Below are 18,503 nucleotides of genomic sequence, written 5' to 3'. Positions count from 1 at the left end.
ATAGCTAAATTTTCAGGTCTATAAACAACATCATCAAAATCTTCAAACTCTTTAAACATAGATTCAATTTCATAAGCACCCATAAAAGCAACAAATTCTTCTATTTGTTCCACATCATAGTAATCATATATACCTTTAGCATAAGAAGCTAAGGTTTCATTATCATTAAATTCACATGAAAAGGGAAGGTGTGGAGCCTTCACCTTAGAGCAACAAGTATAATCATATCTCAAGCATAGTTTCCTAGCATACCAATTCAATATATGAATTTGATCCCATAACGGTTTCCCCTTTTGTGTCAAGCGGTAATCCCTAAAGTATTCACGTTGATCCAATGTTACTCCCGTTACATAATTGAATGGGGTTTTCTCAGGACTATTAAAGTAGTACATAATATCTTTCACATAACCAACATCGAGGGTTTTAGGAGGTTCCCCATCTCCATGAGCAGAAAGTACACCTAATTTTTTGGTATTTCGTGTTCCATAACCATAACTAAAGATAAAGAACAACTAAGAACAACAAATAAAAATTACTTAGTGATAAAGCAAACAAGCACACACGAGAATATTCACCCCACGCTATTGCTCCCCGGAAACGGCGCCAGAAAAAGGTCTTGATAACCCACAAGTTTAGGGGATCGCAACAGTTTTCGATAAGTAAGAATGTCGAACCCAACGAGGAGCTAAAGGTAGAACAAATATTCCCTCAAGTTCTATCAACCACCGATACAACTCTACGCATGCTTGACGTTCACTTTACCTAGAACAAGTATGAAACTAGAAGTACTTTGTAGGTGTTGTTGGCTAGGTTTGCAAGATAATAAAGAGTACATAAATGAAAAGTAGGGGCTGTTTAGTTAAAGAAACAATAAAGTAAATATAGCGAGTGTGGAAAAGTGGTGGTAGGAGTTGCGAAATTTCCCCTAAGCAATTGACTACTTTACTAGACCAATAGCAAGTATTATGTGGGAGAGGCCACTGCTAGCATGTCATCCCTGACTTGGAATTCTATGCACTTATGATTGGAACTATTAGCAAGCATCCGCAACTACTAATGTTCATTAAGGTAAAACCCAACCATAGCATTAAGATATATTGGTCCCCCTTCAATCCCGTATGCATGAATTTCTATGCTAGGTTGAAGCTTCTGTCACTCTTGCCCTCCAATACATAGTCCTATCAACATACAACTAACCCTAGGGTGTGATCCACGCGCGCAATCATATGATGGGCACCAAAGGTCAGCAACATAACCACAATCAAATTAAATCAATTATAGCAATTCACCAACCACCGATATGACAATGAAAATCTACTCAGACATCATAGGATGGCAACAAATTATTGGATAATAATATGAAGCATAAAGCACCATGTTCAAGTAGAGGGTACAGCGGGTTGCGGGAGAGTGGACCGCCATAGATAGAGGGGGGAAGGTGATGGAGATGTTGGTGAAGATGGCGGAGGTGTTGGTGTAGATCGCGGTGATGATGATGATGGCCACGGCAGCGTTCCGGCGCTACCGGAAGAGAAGGGGAGAGGGGGCCCCTTCATCTTATTCTTCCTTGACCTCCTCCCTAGATGGGAGAAGGGTTTCCCCTCTGGTCCTTGGCCTCCATGGCATGGGAGGGGTGAGAGCCCCTCCGAGATTGGACCTGTCTCTCTGTCTCTCTCTGTTTCTGCGTTCTGTTCTGGCTCTGTTTCACCGTTTCGTATATATATGGAGATCCGTAACTCCGATTGGCCTAAAACCTTCGCCATGATTTTTTTCCGAATATTAGCTTTCTTGCGGCAAAAGAAGAGCGTCAACTGCCTTTCGATGGGCTCGCGAGGGTAGGGGACGCGCCCTAAGGAGGGGCGCCCCCCTGCCTCGTGACCACCTCGGGCACTGGTTCGCGTTGATTTTCCTTCCGAATTTTCCATATTTTCCAAATATTCTGCGAAACCAAAAACATGCAACAGAAAAGGAACTGGCACTAGGCACTGGATGAATATGTTAGTCCTAAAAATAATATAAAAAGTTGCCAAAAAGTATATGAAAGTTGAATAATATTGGCATGGAACAATCAAAAATTATAGATACGACGGAGATGTATCAGGCATCCCCAAGCTTTGGCTTTTAGGTGTCCTTAGATTATCTTGGGGGTTGCTTGGGCATCCCCAAGCTTAGGCTCTTGCCACTTCTTGTTCCATAATCCATCAAATCTTTACCCAAAACTTGAAAACTTCACAACACAAAACTTAAAGTAGAAAATCTCGTGAGCTCCGTTAGCGAAAGAAAACAAAATACCACTTCAAGGTACTGTAATGAACTCATTCTTTATTTATATTTGTGTTAATCCTACTGTATTCCAACTTCTCTATGGATTACAAACTATTTTACTAGCCATAGATTCATCAAAATAAGCAAACAACACACGAAAAACAGAATATGTCAAAAACAGAACAGTCTGTAGTAATCTGTAGCTAGGGCAAGATCTGGAACCCCAAAAATTCTAAAATAAATTTCTGGATGTGAGGAATTTATCTATTAATCATCTTCAAAAATAATTAACTAAATAGAACTTTCCAAATAAAAATGACAGCAGTTCTCGTGAGCGCTAAAGTTTTTGTTCTTTACAGCAAGTTCAACAAGACTTTCCCCAAGTCTACCCAACGGTTCTACTTGGTACAAACACTAATTAAAAACAAAAAACACAACCAAAACAGAGGCTAAATAATTTATTTATTACTAAACATGAGAAAAAAAGCAAGGAATAAAAATAAAATCGGGTTGCCTCCCAACAAGCGCTATCGTTTAATGCCCCTAGCTAGGCATAACAAGCAAGAATAGATCCAGGTATTGCCATAATAATAAGATAGATTATTTAAACTCATTTCATATTCTCTACGTTCGGCAGCAAGTTTTATTTTAGCCAAGCAAAAGTAATCAAAAGGGCTAAATTTAACGGGACAAAAGTCCCCAAGATCAACCTTGGGAGGTATAGGTTCCTCCTTTGGTCCTTCATAATGCACAACCAATTCATCATTATAAGCATTCTTTTGACAGAACTTTGTGAGCCTATATTCAAGAGAATATCCTAATTCATTATTTCGAATAGCCAAATCATCATTAAGTTCAGAAATTCTATCAACTAAAACATTGGTAGGAACCCTTTTTCTAAGATTTTCATTGAAAGCAACATAGTCTAGAGATTGAAAACACATTATTTCTTCTTGATCAAAGAGAATAGCCTCTATGGGTGGACGGCAAGCGTCCACCCTATAATGCACAAAGATTTCTTTGGTTTCTTTTATTATGAATCTAAACTCATGAGCCAAAAAGATAGTAACGACATGCTTAACAGAAGAATGCCCAATATTAGAAAATTCCAGAAAAATCCTTTGTATGGAAGGATGCATGTGCATGAATTGTCTTTCAAGTTCAACTACAAGCATGGCAATAGCATCCGCGAGACTACTACTTCTGTGAAGGATAGAACTACACATAGAAGGTAAAGCATCGGCACAAGTAAAGAAATCTTGAATAACTCCTTTTCCAATAATATTGCCACTACCAACACGGAATTTTTTTGTATGAAAGATGGTAGGTTCTTTAGCAGGAGCATCAGAATTTTTCTTGATATTATTATTATCCATATCGACAATAATTTCCCCAATTTCAGACATAGAGGTAGAAGGTAAAGGACTTGACATAACGACAAGCTAGCAAACTAACACACGAGCAAACAAAAAGCAAACGGGCAAAAAGAGGCAAATAGAGAGGGAGGATAGAGAGAGAGGGCGAATAAAACGGCAAGGGTGAAGTGGGGGAGAGGAAAACGAGAGGCAAATGGCAAATAATGTAATGCGAGAGATAGGGATTGTGATGGGTACTTGGTATGTTGACTTTTGCGCAGACTCCCCGGCAACGGTGCCAGAAATTCTTCGTGCTACCTCTTGAGCACTGCGTTGGATTTCCCCGAAGAGGAAGGGATGGTGCAGCAAAGTAGCGTAAGTATTTCCCTCAGTTTTTGAGAACCAAGGTATCAATCCAGTAGGATACTACGCTCGAGTCCCTCGTACCTACACAAAAACAATAGCTCAACGCAACCAACACGCTTAGGGGTTGTCAATCCCTTCACGGTCACTTATGAAAGTGAGATCTGATAGAGATGATAAATAATATTTTTGGTATTTTTGGTATAGAGATGCAAAGTAATAAGTAAAAGCAAAGCAATAATAAAGTGATGGAGATTGATATGATGAGAAAGAGACCCGGGGGCCATAGGTTTCACTAGTGGCTTCTCTCAAGAGCATAAGTATTCTACGGTGGGTGAACAAATTACTGTTGAGCAATTGACAGAATTGAGCATAGTTATGAGAATATCTAGGTATGATCATGTATATAGGCATCATGTCCGAGACAAGAAGACCGAAACGATTCTGCATCTACTACTATTACTCCACTCATCGACCGCTATTCAACATGCATCTAGAGTATTAAGTTAAAAACAGAGCAATGCCTTAAGCAAGATGACATGATGTAGAGGGATAATTTCATGCAATATGATAAAAGAACATCTTGTTATCCTTGATGGAAACAATACAATACGTGCCTTGCTGCCCCTTCTGTCACTGGGAAAGGACACCGCAAGATTGAACCCAAAGCTAAGCACTTCTCCCAGGGCAAGAAAAACCAATCTAGTAGGCCAAACCAAACTGATAATTCGAAGAGACTTGCTAAGATAACCAATCATACATAAAAGAATTCAGAGAAGATTCAAATATTATTCATAGATAGACTGGATCATAAACCCACAATTCATCGATCTCAACAAACACACCGCAAAAAGAAGATTACATCGAATAGATCTCCATGAGAGAGGGGGAGAACATTGTATTGAGATCCGAAAAGAGAGAAGAATCCATCTAGCTACTAGCTATGGACCCGTAGGTCTGAAGTAAACTACTCACACTTCAACGGAGGGGCTTGGATGATGATGTAGAAGCCCTTCGTGATCGATGCCCCCTCCGGCGGAGCTCCGGAATAGGCCCCAAGATGGGATCTCGTGGATACAGAAAGTTGCGGCGGTGGAATTAGGTTTTTGGCTCCCGTTCTGATCGTTTGGGGATACATGGATATATATGGGAGGAAGAAGTACGTCGGTGGAGCTTCAAGGGGCCCACGAGGCAGGGCGCGCGCCCTAGGGGGGCGCCCTCCACCCTCGTGACCACCTTGTGGCTTTCTTGATGGAGGGTCCAAGTCTCCTGGATCTTATCTGATGAGAAAATCACGTTTCCGAAGGTTTCATTCCGTTTGGACTCCGTTTGATATTCCTTTTCTTCGAAACCCTAAAACAGGCAAGAAACATCAATTCTGGGTTGGGCCTCCGGTTAATAGGTTAGTCCCAAAAATAATATAAAAGTGGATAATAAAGCCCAATAATGTCTAAAACAGTAGATAATATATCATGGAGCAATCAAAAATTATAGATACATTGGAGACGTATCACTCATTATTGTATAATGACCCGACCCTTTGGGGCTACACATTGCTGATTCAAGTCTACATGATCGTATTTATAAAGTCCCTGCTCATTATTGCATAATGACCCGGCCCTTGCGGGCTATACTGGTTGAAGTTTTTATGAGCATAAAGTCAATTATAAGTCCCAGGCTACTGCAAGCATGACAACCCGACACTTGGGGGCTACATATGTGGAATATTCAGTTTTGACTAGTGACTGAGATGAACAATCTGGATTTCTTCAAAGGTTGCAACATTTATATTGAAGCAAGTCTTAAGCTATCACTATGTTCTCCTCTTAAGACTTGGGGGCTACAGGTAATTTGCATATAAAGGAGGAACATCTTCAAATTCTCAGTTTTGAGCAAAGCAGGAAGGTTAATTTTGTGACCCGGTGTTGGTAACAATCATGACCCAGTGTCTATAACAGCCATGACCCGGCATTATCAGCTTTTATAACCCGGCAATGGTGGTAATCATAAACCGGCAAGTTCTTCATGTTCAAGCCGGCTGGATATCAGTTGAATATTTCAAAGACCAATATTTTTGTCAAGTCAGAGCACTGAAGGCCGACTCAAATGGATTCTTGATTTACAATATTTCTTATGCAGCAAGTTGATTATGAAGCTGGTCTGTTGACCCGGATTTTCTAGAAGAAGGAAATGACAAGTACTTAAGGATGTTCAGGTTCCGGTTTACAAGAATTTCTTAACCCGGGGCACAACCTGTCAAATCTGTTCTTGTGTTTATTTTGCAGCATAAGTTTACCATGGATAAATCCAAGCTAAACTGAGGGCTAATGTCAGGGATATACCCCGTGGTATGACCCGCCCGGAAATATGACCCGACCGGACTTGGCGGTTTACTTGAGACCTGGTTTACACTTGGTGATTCACTGGCGACCCGCCCTGACCTGGCGGTTTACAAGCAACCCGCCGGAACATTATGACACACTGGTGACCCGGCGGACGGGTTAGATGAATGACAAGGCCCAAGGCCCAGAAGGCCGGTTTATGTTAATGGTTGGCCGGTTTAAGAGGAAAGGCGTGAGGAATATTTACCTTACAAGGAGTTAAGACCCAGACTTGTATCCGGTTTGTATTAGAAGGTAGACTAGTCCAAATCCTAATAGGACTCCACATGTAACCCGCCCCTCTAACTTATATAAGGAGGGCAAGGGCACCCCAAGAGGAAGGGTTTTTTGGACAAGTTAGGTTTAGACAGACAACTCAATAGCTCTCAAGATAGAGCTCCCTTGTATTCGAGATCATCATCATCGATATCAATGAAGCAGGATGTAGGCTTTTACCTCCACCGTGAGGGGCCGAACCTTTGGTAAAAGCCTTGCGTCTCTCGTCCCGTTCAACCCCTCTCAAGTTACTACAAATATGCGTTGGCCTCACGACTAAGTCCTTTCACGAGGACATCTACCGTGACAATTCCACGACAAGTACCAAACCTAAAATATGCACATGAGGAGTTTCTGGACTTGTTGCTAGATAGGTAGTTTTGTTATGCTTCACCTCTTGCCATGCTAACCAACATTTAATATTGTTGGGTACATAAACGAGAGAGAACTAAATAATTGATGTTGTGTTTCGTCAATATGCAACTCGTTGCATATTGAGCTCCACTTAATTTGTAGTGTTGGTTGTGCACTTTGCCATGCCATGCCTCATTAAACCGGACATACATCATACTTGGTTATGCATCACGCCATGAATATGTGATGGTTGTTTACTATGTTGTTTACTTCTTTCTAGTGTTGCTTCTTCGGGTTAGTTCCGATAACGTCGCGTTTGTGAGGATCCGTTCGACTACGTCTGTTTGCCTTCTTCATGGACTCATTCTTCTTCCTTGTGGGACTGCAGGCAAGATGACCATACCCTCGAAATCACTTCTATCTTTGCTTGCTAGTTGTTCGCTCTATTGCTATGTCGCGCTACCTACCACTTGCTATATCATGCCTCCCATATTGCCATGTCAAGCCTCTAACCCACCTTTCCTAGCAAACCGTTGTTTGGCTATGTTACCGTTTTTGCTCAGCCCTCTTATAGCGTTGCTAGTTGCAGGTGAAGATGAAGTTTGTTCCATGTTTGGAACATGGATATTGTTGGGATATCACAATATATCTTTTTTAATAAATGCATCTATATACTTGGTAAAGGGTTCCTTGTGTTATGTTTGAACGTAAGTAGTTTTCAGGATCACTTCTTGATCACTTGTAGCTTCACGACCGTTGCGTTGCTTCTCTTCTTGCTCTTATTTGCGTAAGTTAGCCACCATATATGCTTAGTGCTTGCTACAGCTCCACCTCACTACACTTTCCTACCCATAAGCTTAAATAGTCTTGATCTCGCGGGTGTGAGATTGCTGATTCCTCGTGACTCACAAATACTTCCAAATAGTTGCAGGTGTCGATGATACCAGTGCAGATGGCGCAACCCAGCTCAAGTGGGAGCTCGATGAAGATCTTGAACGTTGTTTTGTGTCTTTTCCGGTTGATCAGTAGTGGTGCCCAGTTGGGACGATCGGGGATCTAGCAATTGGGGTTATCTTCTTTTATTTTGGTTCCGAAGTCGGACCTTGATTGTATTCTGGATGATGTATGTTTAACTTGTATTTGTGTGAAGTGGCGATTGTAAGCCAACTCTTTATCCCTTTCTTATTTAGTACATGGGATTGTGTGAAGATTACCCCTCTTGCGACAAACCTACCATGCGGCTATGCCTCTAAGTCGTGCCCCGACACGTGGGAGATATAGCCGCGTTGTGGGTGTTACAGCGCTGCTGCGGAGAGGTCGGCAGAGATCCAAGCACAGTGGGGTGTCGCCGACAAAGCCAGGAATGAGAACGACGGCGTCTGGCCAGCATGTGAGAGGTAGTAGTACTAGTAGTTAGTGTGTGTGTCTGTATATGAGTACGAGCATGCACCGATACTACTATTTACTACTATATTTTTTAGAGCAAATTACCAGTACATTAGCCTAGACTCAATGGAAAATACCTATCCTACGCATCAAATGGCATCTCTTTCTCTATAGGAATTGAGACGCATGTCATATCACTTCGTATGATTTTCATATTCCTATAAAAATCCTATGCTATGAACGAAGGGAGGCCTCTGTTGGAGTAACTATTGTAGCTAGCAGTACTCCTGGTACAGTAGTTTTCTTCAAGAAGCGGAATTCAACGAAGTCATGATGGTTCCTTCGTCCGAGCAACTTCACACTGGGAAAGGTTGGGCCTGTGATTTGACGGCTCATTAGTCATTATTTCCACGGTGCGACGACCGGGGTGACTCTCCCTTGGAGTTCTGCATGCATGGCAAGTGGACCACGATGGTCGAAGTCCCACATGTTGACGGAAGTATTCTTTCCGATATCGAGGAGCAAGGAAACCGCGTGGTATAGTATCACTGCTGATTTATATATTTTTTCTGATGAATGCTAGCGTTTCAACTCTTACGATGAAGGAGTGCCAAACACGGCACGTGCTAGATGTCCCACACGTTAGCGAAAGGAGTGGGACATGAACAACGTGGTATATCGTCTCCACTTCTTCCAGTTTTGGGTCAGAGACCACACATAATAGTACTAGTGGTATGAAAGATACAAAGTGCGACCCAGAGAGAAATACACGTCTAGTTGGAAGGTCTCGGGGCATACACGTGAACAAATATAAAACCAAATATGTGCCTCCAACTAATATAGTAGTAGTAGAGTACTTAGGCACATACTCCATAACATCATCGTGCATTGCACGTACAACATTTAGTGGTACGTAGTAGACAAATGCCTATATGCCACGCATGTTCATACTATTTGTGCCTTTCCACTTCACTTACTGTGCTACATTACTCAGGTTCGTACGTCCACTCCTGGGTACATGTCTGTCTCATAGTTCCAGTCCCACGTGTTCTTCATAGATGGAACGATCCATATCATCGCAGTTAGTGTGGCTCCCCACGATGGAGACTCATCCAAACTATGGCCAGCCTCGACGTGGTGCAGTCGCGTGCATCGAGAAGCGACGCTCTCTCGGCCTCGCGCTACTTCAAAGTTGGCACCAGTGAGAGGTCGCCTCCGCTCTGGTCGGGCATTAATGTGGCACTGATGCTCCAGGGCGACACTGACCGTTTCATGCAAGAAGCGTGCGCTGGCAAGGGAGTATTGGTTTTGAACCATTTCAGGTGTAGTACTGGTAGTTTGCAAAATTACTCAATTATTGCACTCAGTTTCCTAAGAAATTGTGGTAAAAACATTACTCCACAACCCGCTTCCCTTCTCCTTCCTCTTCCACCGCCCACACACGTCCGTGGGAAGCGACCGGTCAACCCTTATATAGGAGTGCTAGCACAAAAAGATGCATGCATGACCACTAAAATTTCCAGATTAAAGCGCGGCTCCGGCGGTAGTATGGCGTATGTCGTTACCTTCGGCCGGGCCATGGCTATCGGGTGACGGCGACCAGAGAAGAGGCAGCAGGAGGGGAATGAATGCAGCTAATGTTTGGGTTCACCGTCCGGCTTAAATAAATACACACCATCACGTGTACCCGTGGGTGCACAAATTGTAACATACGTGTCTGCTTAAGTGGGTGTCACGTAACTGATGTGTGTGTGTGTGTGTGACATTCTGAGAGATAGATTGTTCCAGAGACTTCCTTTTTTAATTGCTCAGCAATGAGGTTGTGGGAGATAAGGATGTGGACAGAGGTGCGGGTATCTTTTGTAAAATTATCATAGTTTGCTTTCTATCCATCAGATATAGATTGGACGGTCTATATTACAAGATGGCAGGCACACCATCATCACCAACTCAGTTTTTTATAAGAGTAGAGATGATAAGTTTGCTAACTACTAACATAAAGTAGAATTTGTCCATGTTATACAAGGAAATTAAGGTGATTGTTTATCATACGGGTAAGGTTGGATGAAGGGTGGTAGGAACAAATGCTCCGCCTAGAGCATGTGTGTGTGAGATGGAGTCTTAGTGTGTGCGTGTGTGTCTGGGGGTGGGTGGGTGGGTGCACACGTGTGTGTTTACAATCTTCTACGAATGACTTGGAGGAGGAACCCGCCTTGCAATGCCGAAGACAATTTGCGCGCCGGACTCGTCGTCATTGAAGCCTGGTTCAGGGGCTACTGAGGGAGTCCTAGATTAGGGGGTCTTCGGGTAGCCGGACTATACCTTCAGCCGGACTCCTGGACTATGAAGATACAAGAAGACTTCGTCCCGTGTCCGGATGGGACATTCCTTGGCGTGGGAGGCAAGCTTGGCGATGCGGATATTCAAGATCTCCTACCATTGTAACCGACTTTGTGTAACCCTAACCCTATCCGGTGTCTATATAAACCGGAGCGTTGTAGTCCGTAGGCAATCAACTCCATACACAACAATCATACCATAGGCTAGCTTCTAGGGTTTAGCCTCCTTGATCTCGTGGTAGATCTACTCTTGTACTACCCATATCATCAATATTAATCAAGCAGGAGTAGGGCATTACCTCCATCGAGAGGGCCCGAACCTGGGTAAAACAAAGTGTCCCCTGTCTCCTGTTACCATCCGGCCTAGACGCATAGTTCGGGACCCCCTACCTGAGATCCGCCGGTTTTGACACCGACATTGGTGCTTTCATTGAGAGTTCCTCTGTGTCGTCGCTTTTAGGCCCGATGGCTCCTTCGATCATCAACAACGATGCAGTCTAGGGTGAGACTTTTCTCCCCGGACAGATCTTCGTCTTCGGCGGCTTCGCACTGCGGGCCAATCCGCTTGGCCACCTTGAGCAGATCGAAAGCTACGCCCCTGGCCATCAAGTCAGGTTTGGAAGCCTAAACTACATGGCTGACATCCGCGGGGACTTGATCTTCGACGGATTCGAGCCACAGCCAAGCGCGCCGCACTGTCTCGATGGGCATGATATAGCTCTGCCACCGAACAGCGCCTTGGAGGCCGCACACGCATCGGTTCCGACCATTGATTCGGAGCCTACTACACCGATCGAGGATCAGCGGTTAGACGCTGCCTCAGGGGCTGCAATCTCAGGGGCGATTGAGCCGAACTCCAGCCCCGCACTCCGCATGGCCCGTGACTCCGAGGATCCAGATTCCTCTCCGAGCCCCCCGCGCCCCTCATGGAGTTCACCGCCGATTGGGCGCCGATCATGGAGTTCACCGCCGCGGACATCTTTCAGCACTCGCCCTTAGCAACTGTCGACGACTTAACCGACACGCTTGACTTCGATTCCGAAGACATCGATGGCATGGATGATGATGCAGGAGACAAACAAGAACCAGCACCTGTACGGTGCTGGAAGGCCACCTCGTCATATGACATATATAGTGGATACTCCAAAAGATGAAGATGGCGATGGAACAGTGGGGGATGACGCCCCCAAGAAATAGCAAAAGCGCCGGCGTCAGCGGCGCCGCTCTAAATCCCGCCAAAGCAAAGAACGGTGATTCCGGCACGGGAGATAATACTACCCCGGATAGCGCCGAAGAACACCCACCTCAGAAAAATTCGGCACAGGAAGATGGAGAAACCAGCCCTCATGAAAGAGTGGCAGACCGAGAGGTCGAGGATGATAACTATACGCCTCCCTCCGAAGACGAGGCTAGCCTCGATGACGACGAATTCGTCATACCATCAGACCCCGTCGAACAAGAGCGTTTTAAAAGCAGGCTTTTAGCTATGGCAAGCAGCCTCAAGAAAAAGTAGCAACAACTTAGAGCTGCCCAAGAATTGCTAGCTGACAGATGGACTGAAGACCTTGCGGCCGAAGAGTACGAACTCGAACGCCCCTCCAAGAGTTACCTGAAGCGCAGGCCGCTACCCCGATCAGAGGAGGAAGCACCTACATCACCAGCGCATGACATGGCAGACCGGCCACCTCGCGGCCGTGACAGAGAGGCCTGTCGGCCCACCACCCAAGACATGCCCCGACACCGCTCAACTAAGGCATGGGAAAATGCGCCCGACCTGCGAGACATATTGGAGGATAAGGCAAGACAAACAAGATCGATCTACGGATCGCGCAGGCGCCCTACGGCATGTGACAATGATCTTCACTCCGGATACAACAAATTCGGCCGGGCCGAACACAACAGACATAGCTCTTCCGAGCTGCGTCGTGATATAGCCCAGTACAGAGGCGCCGCACACCCGCTATGCTTCACGGATGAAGTAATGGATCATAAAATCCCAGAGGGTTTCAAACCCGTAAACATCGAATCATACGATGGCACAACAGACCCGGCGGTATGGATAGAGGATTATCTCCTTCACATCCACATGGCACGCAGCGATGATCTACACGCCATCAAATACCTCCCACTCAAACTTAAAGGACCAGCCCGGCATTGGCTCAATAGCCTGCCAGCAGACTCAATCGGTTCTTGGGAGGACCTGGAAGCCGCATTCCTCGACAACTTCCAGGGCACTTATGTGCGACTGCCGGACGCCAACGACTTAAGCCACATAATTCAGCAGCCAGAAGAATCGGCCAGACAATTCTGGACACGGTTCCTAACAAAGAAAAACCAGATAGTCGACTGTCCGGACGCAGAGGCCCTAGCAGCCTTCAAACATAACATCCGCGACGAGTGGCTTGCCCGGCACCTGGGATAGGAAAAGCCGAAATCCATGGCTGCCCTCACGACACTCATGACCCGAATTTGCGCGGGAGAAGACAGATGGCTAGCTCACGGTAACAACTTATCGAAGAACCCTGGTAATTCGGATACCAAGGACAAAAGTGGCAGGACACGTCGAAATAAGCAAAAGCGCCGGGTTAACAACGACAGCAATGAAGACACGGCAGTCAATGCCGGATTCAAAGGCTATAAATCCGGTCAGCGGAAAAAGCCATTCAAAAAGAATACTCAGGGCCCATCCAGTTTGGACCGAATACTTGATCGCTTGTGCCAGATACATGGCACCCCCGAAAGGCCAGCCAATCACACTAACAGGGATTGTTGGGTGTTCAAGCAGGCAGGCAAGTTAAGGGCCGAAAACAGAGACAAGGGGCTGCACAGCGACGACGAGGAGCCCAAGCCGCCGAACAACAATGGACAAAAGGGCTTTCCCCCACAAGTGCGGATGGTGAACATGATATACGCAACCCAGATTCCCAAGCGGGAGCGGAAGCGTGCGCTACGGGACGTATACGCGATGGAGCCAGTCGCCCCAAAGTCCAACCCATGGTCCTCCTGCCCGATCACTTTTGATCGAAGGGACCATCCCACTAGCATCCGTCATGGCGGCTTTGCCGCGTTGGTTCTCGACCCAATCATCGACGGATTTCATCTCACAAGAGTCCTCATGGACGGCGGCAGTAGCCTGAACCTACTTTATCAGGATACAGTGCGGAAAATGGGCATAGATCCCTCAAGGATTAAACCCACAAGAACGACCTTTAAAGGCGTTATACCAGGTGTAGAAGCCAACTGTACAGGCTCAGTAACACTTGACGTGGTCTTCGGATCCCCGAACAATTTCCGAAGCGAAGAGTTAATCTTTGATATAGTCCCGTTTCGCAGTGGCTGTCACACCCTGCTCGGACGAATCGCATTCGCAAAGTTCAATGAGGTGCCGCACTATGCATATCTCAAGCTCAAGATGCCAGGCCCTCGAGGAGTAATTATGGTCAACGGAAACACCGAACGCTCCCTCCGTACGGAGGAGCATACGGCGGCTCTCGCAGCAGAGGTACAAAGTAGCCTTCTCAGGCAATTCTCCAGTCCGGCCATTAAAAAGCTAGACACTGCCAAGCGCGCCCGGAGTAATCCACAGCAGGACCGCCTGGCACGCTCTGAGCAAGCGTAGCAATGCCGCCCCAACCCCAGCTTTCGCAACATAGCGAAACCAGTACCTCGCGTACGTAACTACGCCCTGGAAATACCATGGGCACAGGGGAAGGGGCACAATAACGGCACGCCCAAAATACGGCTTAAAACGTACTAGGGGCTACTGGATTCTTTTTTTTTCTTAATTTCAGGACTCCATACTTCGGACGACCTGTTCGGCAATTCGACTGCCGCACAAATGACGCAAGATCCAGGGAGGCAGACAAGCCATGCCGCATTATGGAACTCCCATGTGGTCTCTGTTACGAGCGGTATACTTGTTTTAAATTCAATTCCGCGGCCTGCCCCTGGTCAGGACATACTGAATAGTCCAATATCTTTTGCTTACCGCACTATTTGTATCGTTCGGCTTTGATAAATAGCCTCTCTATAAACAATGCATAGCTTTTTGTCTATTTTTTGCATTACTCTCTTTTATATATGTTCATTTATGACATGTTGCACCCGTACACTGTGGTACGGCAAGTACGCCAGGGCTTCAGTACCCTTTAACATGGCGTGAGAAGTCCGTACACTTTCACAAGTGCGGCACCCCAAACTTATAGCACTATATGCATCGGCTCCGAATCATGATTTGGGTCAATAGTTGGGTTTGCCCGGCTCCTATGTTTTGGTGCCTTACGTTCCGCTATATCGGCTAAGGTAGCACTAGGAGAACCACTGCGATTGTGCCCCAGTTGAGCTGGGTTAAGCACCTCAGTGGAGAAAGCTAAAACTGACTGTCATGATGAGGCGAGAGACCGGTCGCTGTTCGAGAGGTTTTTCGAGTTCCTAAAGACTTATGCCGCTTCGAGCGAGGAGCTGGATAACCCCAGCCAAGGCGTGGATAGCGCCCCAAACTCGGTCTTCCGAACTAGGGGCTTCGCCGAAATTTAAAATTATAAAGTTCTATGGCTAAGTGAGAGTGTTCAAGCATTATAGTCCGATTGCCTGGTTCGTCATGATGAGTGCCTCCCTCGAAGGACCCAAACATGGGGAAAAGAGTGTACAGGTTTATCACCGAACACCCCAGCACTAGTGGCATGGGGGCAGAAGCCGACGACTGGCCATCTCTCAATTTTTGATAAACGGCCGCACAGAAAATAGTATTTTAAATTCAATAAGCATTGCTTAGCGCATATGAACAAGTTTTCACCGCACAGGATAAAAACGAGCAAGTTTATTCAAAAATTACATCCTTGGTACATTCATCCGCCACAAGGCGGGCACCTGCAAGAACATCCTTGTAATAGTTCTCGGGCTTGTGATGCTCCTTCCCCGGCGGCGGCCCGTCCCTCACAAGCTTCTCACCGTCCAGCTTACCCCAGTGCACCTTCGCACGGGCAAGGGCCCTACGGGCTCCTTCGATGCAGACGGACCGCTTGATGACCTCGAGCCTTGGACAGGCCTCCACCAGCCGCCGCACCAGCCCGAAGTAGCTCCCATGCAGGGCCTCTCCGGGCCACAGCCGAACTATGAAGCCTTTCATGGCCTGTTCGGCCGCCTTGTGGAGCTCGACCAGCTGTTTCAGCTGGTCGCTCAAGGGCACAGGATGTCCGGCCTCAGCATACTGAGACCAGAACACCTTCTCTGTCGAGCTGCCCTCTTCAGCTCGGTAGAATGCGGCGGCGTCGGATACACTGCGGGGAAGATCTGCGAATGCCCCTGGAGAGCTCCGGATTCGAGTAAGTAACAAGTAGTTTACTTTTATATTTCTGCTTTGCATGAAGAATGCCTTACCTGCTGCTATCTTTTTCACTTCCTCCAACTCTTGGAGGGCCTTTTGGGCTTCGGCCTTGGCAGACTTGGCAGTCTCAAGGACCGTCGCGAGCTCGGAGGCTTGGATCTTTGACTCAAGCTCCAAACTCTCATGTTTTTTCATGAGAACCTGAAGCTCTTGCTGCACCTTGCCGACCTGAGCCCCAAGTTTCTCTCGCGCGGTGCGCTCCGCGGCCATTTTATTTTTGGCCTCGGACAGCGCCTGCTTGAGGGTCGCCACCTTAGTCGTGGCCCCTATAACAAGCAGTGCAATGCTGTTATTTTTTGCAATCAAGCCTCTCTATAGGCACTTTTTTGTAAGGTATTTCTTACCTTCTTTCTCCTCGAGCTACCGTTTGCAAAGTCCGAGCTCTTGCTCGGTCCGCTCGAGGCCCTATTTCAGGGCACCCACCTCTGCAGTCAGTGCGGCAGTGGCTAGCAGCGAAGCCTGCATACGCATATTGACTCTTTTTGTTAGACTCCTGCGAAATTTACTAGATCCTCTATTCGGCTCTTCTTTCCGAACGCCAAACAAAGCATCAGGGGCTACTATCTATGCGGTAATATTTTTACATTTTTTACTTACCTCAAAGCCTGTTAGAAGGCTAGCGCAAGCTTCAGTCAGTCCGCTCTTGGCAGACTGAACCTTCTGGATCACCGTACTCATAATAGTACAGTGCTCCTCGTCGATGGAGGCGCCGTCAAGCACCTCGACCAGATTGTCCGGCACCTCCGGTTGGACGGAGGCCGCCGGCTCAGAAGGCTTGCTCCTCTTGGAAGGAGTTCGCCTACCGCGGTCCGGAACTGTTGAAGATTCCGGCACAGTGTCCGGCATAAAGCCGGACTTGGAGCCCTGGGGGTCTTGTCCCCTTTACTCCTGGAGTCCGGGAGGTCGCCTTGCGGCTCCTCCAGGACCACCTCCTCCTGCCCCGAAGCTCGTTGCGACGCCACTTCGGCGTCATCCGCAGTGCGGGGGGAGACAACAGGCGGAACTGAGTTCACGTCCGATGAATCCAGGGAGCCACTCGACGACTCGTTGAGTTCGGCCTGGGGCGGGCTGCATGATTATATCCGACATTAGGGAAAGCTGTGCAACAAATGGAATATCATGAGTTACTCTGGTATCCGAACACTTACGATTTCGCCGGACGCCTGGCCCTGTCCGGCCACTCCTTTTCGTCCTCGTCGGTATCGGGGGCGTAGTCCGGTGGAGGGGTCTTCCTCTTCTTGGACCCTTCGGCCTTCCCCCTTGGGGCAGCCTTCCTTTTCTTTCCTCCCTCCGCTGTGGGGGAGAGCTTTCTTCTTCCTCCTCCTCGTTTTCACGGGAGGAGGGTGTCTCGGACTCGTCGGATGACGAGTCCGACAGGACCCTGTTGCGGGTACTCTTTCGAGTCCCCGTGGTCTTCTTCTTCTTAGCCTTCTTTTCCGGCACCACATAAGGCGCCGGAGCCAGCAGCTTCACTAGTAGAGCTGGGGCTGGATCTTCGGGCAACGGAGCCGGACAGTTAATCGGTCCGGATACCGCCCGCCAAGCCTGTCAAAGGTAAGGGAGTTTAGATCCCGCATAGAGTTAAACTATGAAAAAAGCCGAACATCCTGTAAAAGGTGAAAATAGCTTACCTCGCTAGCGTGACACTGCGAGCTGTATCCGCGGTCCTCGGAAGCAGATGCGGGAGCCTCGGCACCTTTGATTAGCGCCTTCTAGATGTCTTCATACGTCGTGTCGAAGAGCCTGTTAAGGGTTCGGTGTCGTGTCGGGTCGAACTCCCACAGAGTAAAGTCCCGTTGTTGACACGGGAAGATTCGGCGAACGAGCATGACCTGGACTACATTTACAAGCCTGATTGACTTGTTTACCAGAGACTGGATGCATGTCTTCAGTCCGGTCACCTCTTTCTCGTTGCCCCATGATAGGCCCGTCTCTTTCTAGGACATGAGCCGCGTGGGAGGTCCGGATCGGAACTTAGGGGCTGCGATCCATTTCGGATTGCGTAGCTTGGTGATGTAGAACCACCCGGCTTGCCACCCCTTTAGGGTCTCTTCGAAGGATCCCTCGAACCACACGACATTGGCAATCTTGCCCGCCATGGCGCCTCCGCACTCCGCCTGGTTGCCGCGCACCACCTTGGGCTTGACGTTGAAGGTCTTGAGCCAGAGGCCGAAATGGGGGCGGACGCGGAGGAAAGCCTCGCACACGACGGTAAACGCCGAGATGTTGAGGATGAAGTTCGGGGCCAGATCGTGAAAATCCAAGCCGTAGTAGAACATGAGCCCCCGGACGAATGCGTTAAGTGGAAAGCCCAGTCCGCGGAGGAAGTGGGGAAGGAATACTACCCTCTCATGGGGCCTTGGGGTGGGGAGAAGCTGCCCTTCCTCGGGAAGCCGGT

The sequence above is a fragment of the Triticum aestivum genome, chromosome 1A (assembly GCF_018294505.1).
Source record: "Triticum aestivum cultivar Chinese Spring chromosome 1A, IWGSC CS RefSeq v2.1, whole genome shotgun sequence".
NCBI classification, from domain to species: domain Eukaryota; kingdom Viridiplantae; phylum Streptophyta; class Magnoliopsida; order Poales; family Poaceae; genus Triticum; species Triticum aestivum.
Note: the sequence above shows the minus strand (reverse complement) of the source record.